Below are 15,664 nucleotides of genomic sequence, written 5' to 3'. Positions count from 1 at the left end.
AGTCCAGAGGAGCTTTCTGGTCTTCAGGCGAAGCCCAGTTCTCCTGGAGCCTCCTTGCTTGACTCATGATGGCTTTCCCAGACATTTTGTGAATGCCTAGAACCCTCTTTGTAAGGGCTTTTGAAACACAAAAGCCTGAAAGAAACTTCTTTTTTCTTTGCTGTGAATCCTGTCACCGTCATTTTAAGAACCTGCGACTTGGACTGTTGTGTGGGAATGATATGGAGAAGGGAAATCTGGAAGAAAAGAAAAATGTGCAGCCACTGTAAACCAGCTATCCCCCCTTTTTTAATATTCGTTGCAGCTAATTAACCAGCTTAATTCACCTGTCCTTTGTTTAGAGACCGTTTAAATAACTTTTCTATCATACCAAGAGCCAGTGACAATAGTGTACGTAGTTAATGCTGGTGACCAGGATCATCTTACTAAGTAGTTCCTTTTTGGGGGGGGTGGGTACGCAGGCCTCTCACTGTTGTGGCCTCTCCCGTTGGGGAGCACAGGCTCCGGACGCACAGGCTCAGCGGCCATGGTTCACGGGCCCAGCCGCTCCACGGCACGTGGGATCTTCCCGGACCGGGGCACGAACCCGTGTCCCCTGCATCGGCAAGCGGACTCTCAACCACTGCACCACCAGGGAAGCCCTAAGTAGTTCCTTTTAACAGTCTTTCAGATCATTTACATGGCAGGTTATATAGTCTTTGAATTAGCACTGTCATGAGCTTTGGAATCAGACCTAGTACTGCACTCACCTAATAGCTCATTGGCCTTACGCAACCTAAAGAACTTCTCTAAGCTTCCAGGTCCTTGGGTGAATTACATTAGTGTTATTAGGCGATGTAGATGAACTAAGATGTGCACAACACCTAGCACGTAGTAAATATTTATTATTCATCTTCTATTTCTACACATTACCACGGAACAGATTACTTCTTATGAGAGCAGATCTGTAGCGTAAGAGCTCAGAATATGAAGTGAAATGGAATGAAGGTGGTAATTTATAGCCAAAATTAAAGGGTGGCAGAGAGAGAAATTCTTCTGGTCATCTCACTGGATGAACAGATGGATTGAGAGGAAGAACAGTAGATCAATTTTCTAAGTTAATTTTTCTTTAATTTATATCCCATCCATTTAAAATTGGGAATGATATTCAATGTATTACATTGAATAGGGGATGCTGTTTGTAACATTTTTGTGGTTGAAGTTTAAATTTTCTCCTGAGCTCCCTAGAAGGCAAAGTAAAAAGGGAAACACATTATATAGTCTACATTATTAGAAGGGAGAGGCATATAAAAATGTCATGAATGATATAAGGGAAATGAAAACTTCTTCCTCATCTTGACCTTATTTTTATGTTGTCAGTCTGTGGACTAGAGAGATTAAAAGAAGTTGGATAGGGAGAGGCATAGAAGACAGGTTACAGAATTAAATTTCTCTCTCTGAAATGAATAGGGGCCAACTCAGAAAAAAATTCTCCTTAGATCTAGAGCTATTTAAAATAAAAAGAAGAAGGAGGAGGAGAAGGACAGACAGAGCCTCAGAAAGTCTCTCAAAAGCTTTGGAGGCACTATGTTGCTTCATGAACTCCACGGGAGCCCTTTCTAGCATCTTTGCTTACAGGTGCAGCCTTGGCGAAACCCCTGCCAATTATCATACAGTACCAGTAAATCCTGGGAAATTAAGTTTTAATTCTTGATCCACTTAGGCAAGTGCTGGGCCTCAGTTCTCTATGGAAAAATAGTAGTCATAACCTCCCCCTAAAATAATTCCTGACACCTATATTGCACCAGGCACTGTAATATACACTGAGGATGCAATAGTGAGCATGACAGACATGGCTTCTGTCCTTGTGGTACCGACATTCTAATGGGAGAGACAAGCAAACAGACAAATAAAATAATCGGAGCTCGGGCTAAGTACTGGAAGACTGAAACATAGGGCTTGAGGTAGGAGCCATCTGGACTGGAGAAGAGTTGAGATTTGGGAGATTCAGGGATAGTCCCTTTGAGAAAGTGACATGTGAGCCAAGACCTTAAGGATAAGAAGATAGCAGATATACAAAGAGAAAGGGAAAAAAAATCCTTCCAGACAGAGGAAAGAACAAGGTCAAAGGTCGTATAGTCGGAAAGGGCATGGCATATCGCTAGAGCCTAATGAGCCAAGGGGAGACCTGTACGAGATATGTTTGGAGAGATAAACAGGGCTCCTATCCTATAGTGCTCAGTGGCCAAAAGAGGCAGGTGTTTCCTTCTAAGTGTGATGGGAAGCTATTGAAAGGTTTTAAGATGGAGAATTACATGGTCTGATTTGGGATTTAAGCAGACCACACTTGCTGCAAATGGCAAGCAGAATAAGAAGAGACGCCGAGAGGCAGTCAGGAAGGGCCACCCTCTCTTGCCTTGAAATAGCTGCAAGCATTCCCCGGTGTCCAGACTCTACCAGGACAGCTTCTCTCATAGCTGGACCCAGTTCTGGGAAGGAGGAGCCTAGATCTGCCTGTTTGCTAATTAACTGTTCTGATCCCTCCAGGGAATTCTGTCCGTATATTATTGGGTACATCATTAAACTGACTTCAAAAATTAGGAATTACATGGGCTTTCTAAAATTGACATATTTTAATATTTCTTGGATATTATTTTGTGAAAACCTCTCAATGAGAAGGACTTTCTAGATTCAACTCTTCAGCTTTAAAAATTCCTGTGACAGGACTTCCCTGGTGGTCCAGTGGTTAAGATGCCACGCTTCTAATGCGGGGTGCACAGGTTCCATCCCTGGTTGGGGAAGTTCCACATGCCATGTGGCATGGCAAAAAAAAAAAAAAAAAAAAAATTCCTGTGAGAAATCTTTGTTCTCACTGCCCCGGAAACTAGGGGAGCACAAAAAGGGAGTGAGAACGTCAACTCTCGTACTAGGGTAGAGATGGGGGGGTCTGGGGCCAGCTCTGCCCTTGATATATGACTTTAGTCTGCCCCTTCCTGAGTCTCTTCATCTTGTAAGGGCATTATAAAAATAATCTCTAAGGCTATCCCTTCAGCTCATAAAGGTCTATGATTCTCTGGCCTTGGATCAGCGCAAAGATCGAGGTTGATCATTAGCAACTGATTTTTCTGAGTGTGAGACTAGTAGCAAATAGCGGTCCTCTTATTGTGTTTTTTTGGTGCCTTTTTCTGACACCCCATTTTTGGGTTTAACATGTCCAGAATCTCCTTTGAAGGCAATTAATTTTCAATCCCTTCCTTCCCACCTCCTAATCCGCCAAATAAAGGTGTTCAAAGGTGGTTATATGGGCGATAGTCTTTGCTTGGGCTGATATGTGAGAAACACACCCTGCGTGTGTTTCTGGGGCTTCACTTGCTGGTTTCTTCATTCTGCTGGACACCTTCTGCAAAATGTGATCAACGGCATGAGTTCTTTTGCTGTTCCCACTGCCCACAAATCAAGCTCTTAATAGCACAATAAAATCATGAGATTTGGGATTTTAAAAAGTGATGCATTGCTCGGATGCTAACGAGACACATATATCTGAAACAATTGATTAAAGACTATGGAAAGAAGGTCTGGACACAACATGCAAGGTGGCTAATTTACAGAGGTGTGGAGCATTCCAGATAACAGAATGTCAGGCACCTTTACTTCAAAGAAATGTATTTAAAATAGCCTGCTTTTCCTTACGTATTTTCCCATGAAATATTGGGACACCAATGGAGTGAGTACAAGCAAGAGAGCTAAGTGATTCTCCCATCAGGATCCTTCTGTCTGCCAGGTTACAGCCAACATATGTACCAAGCTGGCAGGCCAAGTGTCTCCAGTATGTTTCTAGAATGTGTTGTGCAGTCGATAATAAATAACTTCTAAGTTGTGTGATTACATAATGATAGCCACGTTCATTCACCTGTCTATCAAAGGAACTATACTTGAGTTTGAGCTCCCTTCCCCTGGGCCCGTGAAGCAAAGCATTAGCTTGGAGTCTTTAAAATTCCTAGCAACCCTGGGCTAAGTGCGCTGGGGTGGAACATAGTCCCTTTTGCTTAGTAATCCATTAGTTAATGGGTGTGAGCCCATCAGCTTTCTATTTATTCCTTAAGCCATTAAGGTTCACCTGCTGTGCAGGAGACTAGACTTGACAAAAAAGAGTGATAGTTGAAATAAAATAAATATCAAGCCTTACAAGATCTGATGGGTATTGTTTAAAACATAATGGGCTCCATGGAAAGGTAAAGGTGAACCAAGCATTACGAGTTGACACATAGCATCCTGGGCAAGATGCGGCAAACAGAACTCTTCCTTGGTTCTAGCCCAGAGGTGCTCACTAGTGGAGGAGAGTCATCAGTATTTGAGAACTGTCTTCCAAGTGCCCCCCAATATTTGTCTGCAGTGTCTACCTAAGTGTCTTGGAAGCTGGTTGATAAATTTCTCAGTCAACCTTTCAATGGCTTTTCTTTTTTTTTTTAACAACCCTTTAGACAAAAACCAGACTCCTTACCACGTGGCTCTTTGTGATCTGGGTCTTGCTGTCTGTACAGCTTCATCTTTCACCTGTCTTTCCCTTGTTCCAGCCACAGTGATCTCTCTCAGGTCCTTTGCACATGATATTCATTCTTTCTGTAATGTTCTTTCTTGCCTTATTCATCCTTCAGATCTCAGCTTGAACAACATTTTTTCAGAGGAAGCTTTCCTTGATGGTTCAAAGAAAGTCGGTCTTTAGATGATCTCTTGGTTTCCTGTCCTCCTACATGGCCCCTAGAAGGGTTTAACATACTGCATTTAGTCACATATATATCTTACTAAGGTCTGCCTCTCTTACTAAATGGAAAGCTTCCTGAAGCAAAGACCATTTCTGGCTTAGCTCACCATGGTTCGCCCAGCACCTAGCATACTGCCAGTTGAATAAAGAAACCAATTCAACCTTGAGAGATCTCCATGGACCAAAAATGCAGAGGTACATTGATAGCTATTGAGAAAGATAGCTTGACATTTCTTGGGTTTTATTCCTTACAGTTAAGGTTTATTTTGTGGTGCCTAGTTTTGACTTCATCAGTTTCCATCATTATCTCCATTATCACTTTGCCCTATATAGACAACGTTATCAGCAATTTAAGATGGATATACTGGAATTAACACCGTGGTCTTCTGCTCATCACAAGTCAGTCTAGAAGACTGTCTCCCAGATTACTTGTTCTCCTGAATCATTACTTGGAAATGATTCTACTTCCTGCTTTTGTCCAGAAATCACTAAATCAGAGTTCATACGATATGGGTGTTCCCAATGAGTTATAACTATCTCTGATCAAAGATACCCTTTAAACTAATGATACCAGTATTTTGAAGCGTTATTGAAGGCAAAAAACAATGTCTTCATAATATCCCCAGTGCAGTCTAAGCTTGTGAGAATTACAGACTCTTTGAGAGAGAAAGGAACTTTAAATCAAAGGGCATCTATTTATCATTACTATGTGTCAGGAATAGTTCTAGGCACTTGACTATGAGGCAGTAAATAAAAATATTTACAAATAGACAAATATGTAAATGAGATAATTCCAGAAAGAAAAAGAGGCTATGAAGAAAATAATAAGTGGTGATGTCAGAGAGGATGACTAAAAGCACCTGCTTTAATTGGGTGTTCAGGGTCATTTAGGTTCATATGGTCCAAATTCTATGCAAGAGCAGGAATTGCTGTGTCAGCTGTTGCCACAATAATGCAGACCAGAGCCATCTGAGCATGCCCCATGGCTTCCATTTCCATCATATCCATTGACATTCCATTGGTCCAAGCAAGTCATATGGCTAACCCAACATCAATGAGTTGGGGTACTATACTCCACCCACATTCTGCCTCCTTGAAGTAGATTCTTAGACAACTATTTTTTCCACAACTGTTGGCTCTGCCTTCGGGAGACTCTTTCATTTATTCTGTAGTCATTTCTGAAACGGCAAGGAAAGGGTTTTTCCTTCTCAGTAACTGAGAAACTTTCTCAGCCTGCTTCCTGCCTGTTAGAAATGTGAGTGACTCAGATGTCTTTTTACATCTCTAATGGCCACAATCTCTTGTAATCCAGCATGGCTACGTAACTGCCAATACAACTGTCTCAAAACCTGAGTGGACTGTTTATGTATTGAATTCCACTGAATTCTGTTCACTGAAGCCATACTCATAATTCTTGTCAAAAATGCCTTTCTTTTTAGAGGTAATTGTGCTTCTTAATGTGGACATCTCAGGCTTCTGTGTGATCTTTCTGGGAGGCTCTCCATCCAGCTGAAGGAATCTGCTTAATCTTTTCAGAGGTCTTAACAAAGACTGTGGTGGCCACATTCTTGGTTTAGACTATGTTCCTGAGCTGTATCTTAATGGCTATGTCCCTGTTTCGGTCTTTCCCTTTAGGCTGTATTTTACTTAGAGGATATTTTACTGGATGAAGAGTCTAGAGATGAAAAACAGTATCGTTTTCCAACACAGCATGTGCCCAGTTTTCTGAGTTCTCTGCATTCTTTCTTAATTGTGTTTGTAAACTGGACCATTTTTTTCTGAGCTCATCTCTTTCGTGTAGCACCTTGTCAAATGTGGCTACCTACAGCCAGCTCAGGCTTTTAATATTTCGTTTCCAAATCTCCTTACTCCACTCCCGGTCTCCTGTCTAGATTATCTCGGGGACTCCCTTTACTACATGTTTTACTGAATTCTTACTAAATGTTTCCTCGGTTGTATAACACAGGTCGTGATTCTCCCAACCTCCCATTGGTTCCTCACCACCCGCCACTGAGTTTTAAACTAATTTTTTTTTTCAGTTTTTTCTTATAACTGCACCCACTTCTAGGCTGCTATTTCAGTGTCAATCAGCTATTGCCACAATAATGTCACATGACAAATCACTACAAAGCTCAAGGGTTTACAACCACAGCAAGTTTTAAGTCTCACCCTTGCAGATTTGCAGGGCAGTAGATCTAAGGAGCAGCTGATATTGTCAGCATGGCTGGGTGACTCTGCTTCAGGCTGAGGGTCAGTGCAGCTCAGCTCTGAGATGTCAGTGGCCTCTGGTCTGTGCTGTGTGTAGACACTTCAGGATCCAGGTTGACATTTCAACAGCTTTCTGGAGGAAGCTCTCCTCCTGGCAGATCTCTGGAGTGTAAGAACCTAGTCAGAATTCACAATCACATCTATGGCCTCTGCCTGTATCATGTCAGCTCATGTTCCGTGGACCTCAGCAAGTTACATGTCCAGGCCCAGCATCAGTAAGATGAGCAGGCAGACAGCATCCAGGCCAGTTTCCCTCACAGGGCTCTTCTCAACATGTAATTATACGTTTGCTTATTAATTTCCTTTTTTGTGTGCTGAATTATTGCCCACGTCCAACTGCTCTTACACTTATTTCCTAGCATAATGACTGGCACATACTAGGCCCTTACATATTAGAGTGAGAGAGCAAAGAAGGGATAAGTGATTTCAAGAGATTTCTTGTTCTGAGGCAGATAGGCTTCTAATAGTCCATCCCATAACTGTGTCAATCATGTCTAAATTTCATCTAATTTCACCTAAGCCTGTTTCACTTATCTTTTTTGAACTATGAGAGGGCTTAGCAGGTTCACACGTCGTGAAATGACTTACGGATGCCAACATACAAGAAATATTTCTTTACTCTCTTCCTTGTGTCCCCGAGTTACCCATCTCAACCTCTGTCTTGTCTCATCCTCAGCATCAGTGCTAGGTCCTTGCCCCGCAAATTTATTGCCCAGAGTCCCCTTCCTTTGACATATGACGGTATTCAGAATGATTCTTCTTCTTTCCTGTCTGGAGCTCACTGGTACCTACTGTGGTACCAAAGTATAATGATTTGGGGGATCTTTGTTTTTCTTGTACTTATGACAAGCATCAGCCACACATCATCTTCTGGTTTGATTTGGGATCTGTTGGGGTAGTGTTTTCTTGTTAAAGGAGGAATCCTTTCTTGAGGTGGCGCTTTGGATGCCAGGGATACTATACTGTTAGCTTTTAAGCAGTAGGAAGGACTTGCAAGAACTTTGTTTAAATCAAGCATATCTATCATAGTGTTGCATATAATATCAAGAAATAGGAAACAACTTACTGTCTATCAGTCTGAAATCAGTTAAACATATTATGATCTATCTATCTATCTGTCCATCCATACACACACACACACACACACACACACACACACACACACACACACACACACACACACACACAATGGAATCACAATGTCTAACATTGACAGACTGGCTAATACGTTCCAGGCACTGAATGATGACTCATTATGTGGCTTATTTAACATTATCTTCTTAGATACCTTTTAAGGTAAATACTCTTATTATCAGTTCTTTTTTATAGATGAGAAGCTGAGGATTAGAAAATTTGAGTGACTTCTTTTTTTGGAGTCATTTTCAATATCTGCTGATTATTGGGTTAATTCATTCCATAGATAGAGTAACTGTTGTGCCCATATGTCTTAAATAGATGGCCTTCAAGGTCCAGCAGGGACCCTCCGTCCTCATACAAAGTTGGTGAGTAATTCAGTTTTAGTTGAGGACAATTACACCCCTGTTTCATGACCCTTATGAGAATTTAATAAACATATTCCATAAAGTTAATGGAACATCACCTCATGTAAAAATAGGCCCCCAGCAAGGGAATGCCAGGTGCCATTCATACCACCTCCTTGATTTTCCTGGACATGAGCTTGTGCCACAGTATACGGTGCTTGTGGGAAGAAATGGGAGCTCAGGGTTGGCCTTTCCAGTTGAGCACTTTGGGCTGTGGTGGTTTCTAGGGCATGAAGTGTAGGGTAGGGATGTTTACCTTTGAATTATAAAGAGCAATATTGGGGACCCCTAACCTTTCATCTGGTTTCAGCTGCTTTTGAAGGATTAAAGAAAATTTCACCATATCCCTAGAATCCCATGCAATAAGTCCATGGGGCAGGCAGGAGTAAAGGTAAAGAGAAGGAGAGGGTCTCCCCGGAGGTGTACCGGAATCAGTAAGGTAATGGCTCTGCTTGAAGAGCTACCAGTGAACCGAATGCTGATCAGGACTGTTGCATAGACAGAGAGGAAGGAAACCATGTTGGAAGGCAGAAGAAAAGGACACGACAGAGGAGGGAGGTGAACTGAGAAGGGGCAGCATTCTGTAGGAAAGGCTCGAATGGCACCAGCCCTGCCCTCCGGGTGGCCTGCTTGTGTCTGGAATGCTGTCTGCGCCACCCCCAGCTTGGCCCTACTGACTTCTGCTCCTTCAGGTCTTCGCTCAAACAGGAGCACATCCGTGACTCTCGCTCTATGTGCTCATGGCTCCCTATCCTTGCCCCTGAAAGTACAACACGTCAAACATTATTAACAAGGAAGTGTTTACGGACTTTCCCCTCTTCCCAGCTTGCCAAAGGAAATCATGCTTGGCCAGTCCAATATCTCCCCTTTCCCCAGCTCTGCTAAAGGAGAAAGATTTTCTTGCTGGAAGAAAGTCTTAATGCAATGAGAGAAAGAAAATAATGCATTGAGAGACATGGGGAAAGTGAGGAGGTAAAAAGAAAAATCATGCAAACTCAGAATAGGCTTTTGTCAGATGGATTGAGAACAATAGCTTCTGAGTAAGTTGAGGAGTAGGGAAAAGGATGGTAGAAGAAAGAGAATTTTCGTAGGTATTGCTGTGGACTTTACATTTAGGTTCTTTTTACTGGCCTTTAAGGGATTTGAACAAGGAATCCATTTCTTTTTAATTAAAGGTGGGTGTTGAAGTAGGCTTGAATGTGTGCAGAGATAGAGCCACATGCTTGCTCAGATATATTAGGGTTACAGCGGCATTTATCACAGTATGAAATGATGTTCCTGTGATTCTTCGATTCATATCAAAGAATCCTCCTTAGGTAGTAATGGGGGAAGGAAATGGGTCTATTTAACATACAGTCAAACCCCAGCCCTTAGCACAGTGCTTGACACAGAGAAGGTCCGTGGTAAGAATATATTGAATAGGCAAATGTGTGAGAGAAGGCATGGCTATTGGTTCTAATTCATTTCTCCTTGCTCTCCCTCATTTTATGGCCGTGACTTTCCTGGCAGAATCCCACCCAGATCTATGTTATTGAATGAATCAACTTCGTGGGACTCCCTCCTTTCTGTTGACTCTTTTGTGGAGTACTGGATTCTCCTTATAGCATAATTCCCTGTGCAAGATATTTCCTGCAGAAGGTCAGCTCTCAGGCCTGTGGTTCATTCCAGGGCTCGGAACGTTCCTTCTTAATATAGAATGTGGAAATTCTACAATCAGTGGGAAAAAAGTATGCCAAGTAGATAAAAATCAGTCCCACTGTAGCATAACTCTCCAGAGAGAAGAGAGAAAACTGCTTGATGCTTGAGTTAAAAAAAAAAGTAGCGAAATATTTCCAGTTCCGGAAACTGAATTTCATTCCTAATGTAAATATAGAAGCCTCTGGAGAAGAGGATCATACTTGGAAGAGGGAAGGAAAGCAAAGGGAACAGTAGGAAGGGATTTCACCGTCAAGCTCTGTAGCTCAATAGCAGGGAAACAGCCCAAATAGAGAAATCGACCATTTCTTTAATAGCGGTTGCCTCAGTCAGAAAACTGAGTTTTATCTTGACTTTTTCCTCTCCTTCAATCCCCACATTGCATCAGTCACCCAATCCTAGTGGTTCTATCCACTAAATATTTTTTTATTGGGATGTACTTGACGTTTACCATGGCATAAGTTTAAGGTATACACCATGTTAATTGCAATATGATTGCCACCACAGCACTAGCTAACACCTCCATCTCATCACATAATTATTTCATTTTGTGGTGAGAACATTTAAGACCTAGTCTCTTAGCAACTTTGAAGTATACAATACAGTATTGTTGACTATAATCACGATACTAAATATGTCTAATCCTATCTATTCTCCTTCTTTCCATTCTTATGGTCCAAGCTATGCATTTTTGCCTTGCCCATGGTAATGGCCTCCTAATTTTTCTCTCTTTCCCCTCTGCCTCTCTCCAATTCATTCTCTAGGTAGCTACAAGGATACTTGTAAAATATGTGTTCGATCCCTTGTTTACAGTGTTTAAGACTCCCCACTACTCATCATTGCAGCAAACATCTATTGTAATATGGATAATAAGAGAATAGAGATGAAGAAGAAGAGAAAGACACAGACACCTCTTTAGAGAGGACTTGCTATAAAACGGAGCAGAAGGATGATGGGCAGACTGAGAGCAAAGTGAGGTCAAGGAGTTTTTTCTTCTTCCCTAAGATGAGATAATATGTATGGACTGATTAGATAGCAATATTGAGGAAGAAGAAATGGAGATGTTGGAGGGAGAGGAGGATAATTCAGGAGCAACGTTCTTGAGAACGTGAGTGATTTGGAGCCTGCTAGGACAGGCATGGCCATGAGCATGGTGTGCCAGAAAGAGTTTACTTCTCTGGACGTCTATTTAAAAATGAACTTTTTGACGAGGGCGTTTCGGCAAGGCAAAAGGAGATTTTTCAAAAAAGTGATCTGTATATTTAACATTGACATGGCTACTGTAGGATATAGAGTTTTCTCACAATTATATATTCCATTTCCCCAGATTACTATTCCTTTTGATTAATTGAACGTTGATTTTCTCCTACAGCCAGCTCCAGAGGCATTGAGCATGGCCTTCTATGCCCTGCTTTCCCTTACCTGCCTGGAGAGCGTCTATTTGCACCCCTCAGGCAGGCCCTTCTTTACAGCCTTCCTTGACCTAGTTCTAGGACTTAGCAGTAGGACCCTCAAGTCAAGCTGGGTAAACATCTCCTTTAGTAACTTGTCTTTTGGCCAGAAGTCCCAAACTGACATTCTTAGAGGCTCGTGCACTTTCTTTTTTTGCCCAATGCAGTGTTTTGAAAGCACCATTTTTGGATTAGATGACAACATTTAAAAAATGAGAATTTCACAGCAAAAAAAAAAAAAAAATTCAATAATATATCTGGCATTCTTGAAAAATGAAAGATGGGCGTCACTGGGGCCACATTCCCATGTGGGAACAAGTGCCTGGAGCAAGCGAGGTGTTCCTTGTCTGTTCTTACCCCAGCTCACCCACTTCATGGTTTACCTGTGGACAAATACGGTGCATTGAGTTTATGAGCTATGCTTGAGGCCCTACAGGCTGGACCTATGACTGGTTTGTCTAGTGCATCCTAGCATCTAGCGCAGTGCCAAGCACATAGTAGGTCCTCAGTATGTGTTCTGAATTGAACTTCCCAAGCTCCACGGTGCCATCCTGCACATTCGCATACTCTACAGACACAGTCTTCCTGTTCCTGAGTGGGCCATATGCACGCCCAGAGCCCAGCTCCTTACATCTGCCCTCATTCCCTCTGCTTAAGGTGCCCACCCCACCTGCTTACCTCATCCTTCACATATCATCTTAGGTGTCACTTTCTCTGGAAACCTTCCCCAACCTACAGGTTAAATCAGATCCCACTGTAATATATTTTCAGAGCATTCTAGACTTCTTCTTCATTGCCATCATCGGTTTGTTAGTTTAGACTTGTACAGTGGCTTAATGTCTCCTTGCCTCGCTCAACTGTAAGATCCGTGAGGGGAGGATCGGTGTTGCAGTGCTTGTTATAGAATCCACCAGGCCTCACCTGGTGCCAGATGTACAATAAACCCTCAAGGTCTACATGAATGAATGGATGCTTCCAGGAAATAGGCCTTAAGGAAAGTAGAAACCAGTATGTAGACGTGTGGATGTGTTTTATTCTGTGGAGCATTATGACATGACTGTTTTGCCCTAAACATTCTAAACTGCTTTGAGTATAGATTTCTCTTGTCTGAGATTATGAGTGTCCTGAGGGCAGGGGCCTCTTGTTCATTCTTTTTTTGATCTTCTGCATCTAATACGGAGACCTGCACCTGATACAGAATTCCAAAAATGTATATTGTATGACCAAACTAATCAACATAGATTTCTTTTAAAGAAGAAGATAGTAGCTTCTCTTCTTATTAACTTATTCATTACCGTCTTTCATTACCTCAGATTGGGCTCTATCCAGAGCAAAAGTGTATCAGCAATGCACACTTACAAATGATTGTGATGGTGGTTGTAGGACGACCTATTAGCTCTGGTCATCAAGTTTCTGTTGGTCCATGGCCTATTTGCTGAGTTTTCAAGGCATTTTACAAGCATCATTAACCTTATTCTGTCCAGTAATTGCAAAAGTAGGGAAAGCATTGAGTGTGCAATTGGAAAGCCTTGTGATGATGATGGAACTTAAAGTGAAATCGTTTTACAGGAGCAGGGACCTATTGGGTGTTTGTAGAATGTTTGACTCCAGATAAATTTTTTTTTTTTTTTTTTTTGCGGTACGCGGGCCTCTCACTGCTGTGGCCTCTCCCGTTGCGGAGCACAGGCTCCGGACGCGCAGGCTCAGCGGCCATGGCTCACGGGCCCAGCCGCTCCGCGGCATGTGGGATCCTCCCGGACCGGGGCACAAACCCGTGTCCCCTGCATCGGCAGGCGGACTCTCAACCACTGCGCCACCAGGGAAGCCCAACACCCCACCAGGGAAGCCCGACACCAGATAAATTTGGTTTTATCCAACAGGAAAAGTGTCATATCCACATGGGATTTAAAACTATAGATCATAGAAGTTTCTGTGTTCACACATGCCTCCTCATCAATGAGCCAGGGCACATAATTAATTGACCAGAAGTCTCGCTGGGATTAATTAGCAGATGTATGTGAAGAGCTTGGTTCAGACTTGCAGCACGGAGGATGGCTTTCCAGAGTGGCCAGATCCTGGATTCATAATTCAGTCACTTCCGGGGGATCTCATTGCTTGCCTAATGTAATCTTTGGGGCTCTTGGCCTCTCCTTGGGCCAGTATGGGCACTGCGCGTCCAGCTGCTGCCAGCAGAGGGCAGCAGTACGCTGTGTGTGTTCAATTTGCATCCCAGATTAGCAAATCCCCAAGGATTGACAAAGAGGGAAAGTGGGTGTCCCCAGACTACTCTTGCTGCTTTTCTCTGGGTGTCAGCACTGTCCTGAGTAATTGCAAACACAGACCTTTTACATTATGTTGGACTCGGACTCATCTGAAATAGAGAAATGAATACACAACTAGGAGCTGCCATCACAGACAGGAAGTAACTTTAATTAAATATTGTGAAAGTTGAAAAGTTTTTACAGCTTGAATGTTTGCAAAAAAAAAAAAATTATAACAATCTCTACAGTAGTTAGGTTCTCTAACAATTGAACTGTACAGTGTGTGTCTATTCCAAAAGTTTGATAAGAAGGTGAAAGGTTAGATTTAGAGATGACTTCATTAAGCTGCATCCTAGTACAATGTGAGGCCAGGGCATGTTCTGCAATCCAGTCATCCAGAAGCTGTGTTCCACCACCCCCCCAACCCCCCACCCCCCGCCCCCAACTGAAATCTTAATTGAATTCGCTATTTCATTTTCTTCTTAAAGCCATATTCTGTATTTAGGGTAACATCGTTTACTTGTAAAAAGTTCTGTGTAGAAGAGAGAGGGTCAGAGGGCCAGAACGTCTTTTCATCTAATCAGTATCAATAGAGGCAACAAGACACAAATTATACACATTTTAAAGGCTCTTTGGACTTTCAAGAAAACTTCTAACCACTACACATGGCTGACAGTGGGTGGCGTTTGTTGTCAAGGTCTGAGCCCGACACCTCACAGGCTGACCCGGGTCCTTCACAAACAGTTAAGGGGCTCACCAGACAAAATATGGCTTTAAATTGTACACATCTTCAGGCCAGCGCTTAGCACACGAATTCAGACAACCTTTCTGAGTACCGAGAAGCAACGCGTCCACTTTGCTTACATTTTCCAGTTTTATTATTATTATTAATCATTATTATTATTTCTCACCAAGAAAAATCAGCTTTGCTCCCCTCCCTTCCCTCCCGCAACACCCCTCCCCCACCCTCCCCAACCCATAAAAATCGCACTCTGACAGTCTAGTGAAAACCATTGCAAAATCCATATGGGGGCATGCACAGTTGCAGCATTGTTGTAAATTTCTTGCTCTACTAGAAAAAGTTACATTGTCTTAAGGTAACAAAACAGTTCTTTTGTGCTTTTCGATTTCTTTGTTTTTTTTTTTTCTTTTTTTTCTTTTTCTTTTTTCTTAGAATGTTAGTGATGACTGACAGTTCTGGTGCACAGTTACAATGTACAAGTGAAATGAATATGATTTGCATTGTTAAGGCATCCAATCTGCTGGTTTATATTTATGTGAAAGACAGGGGAAATATACAAGCAGACTTAGGAAAGAAAGTATGTTCATTGATTTCTATGAAGTTTCTCCCCGGAATTTAATGCACAAAATGCGTCACTCCAAAGGGAGAGGTTCCATGCATATTAATAGAGTAAAACAGCATTAGGGTTTTTTTCTGTAAGCTTCCAAAGCAAAGGATACATTTTTTTTAATCTACAGAACTAAATGCTACAAGAATAATATGCTACTATTTTTTGCCATATATTGGAAAAAACTTCTTAACTTACAAATAATACAAAAATAGACAATGGCTTTTGGGTGAAAATTAAAAAAATGAAGCATGGTTTAAAACAATACTAAAAATAACTATAAATGAAATGTTTAAAAATCACATTGAAATAGCTAATATAACTATAGGTGGCCAAACAAATACGCACTTTTCACATA

This window comes from Delphinus delphis, chromosome 3 (assembly GCF_949987515.2).
Source record: "Delphinus delphis chromosome 3, mDelDel1.2, whole genome shotgun sequence".
NCBI classification, from domain to species: domain Eukaryota; kingdom Metazoa; phylum Chordata; class Mammalia; order Artiodactyla; family Delphinidae; genus Delphinus; species Delphinus delphis.
Note: the sequence above shows the minus strand (reverse complement) of the source record.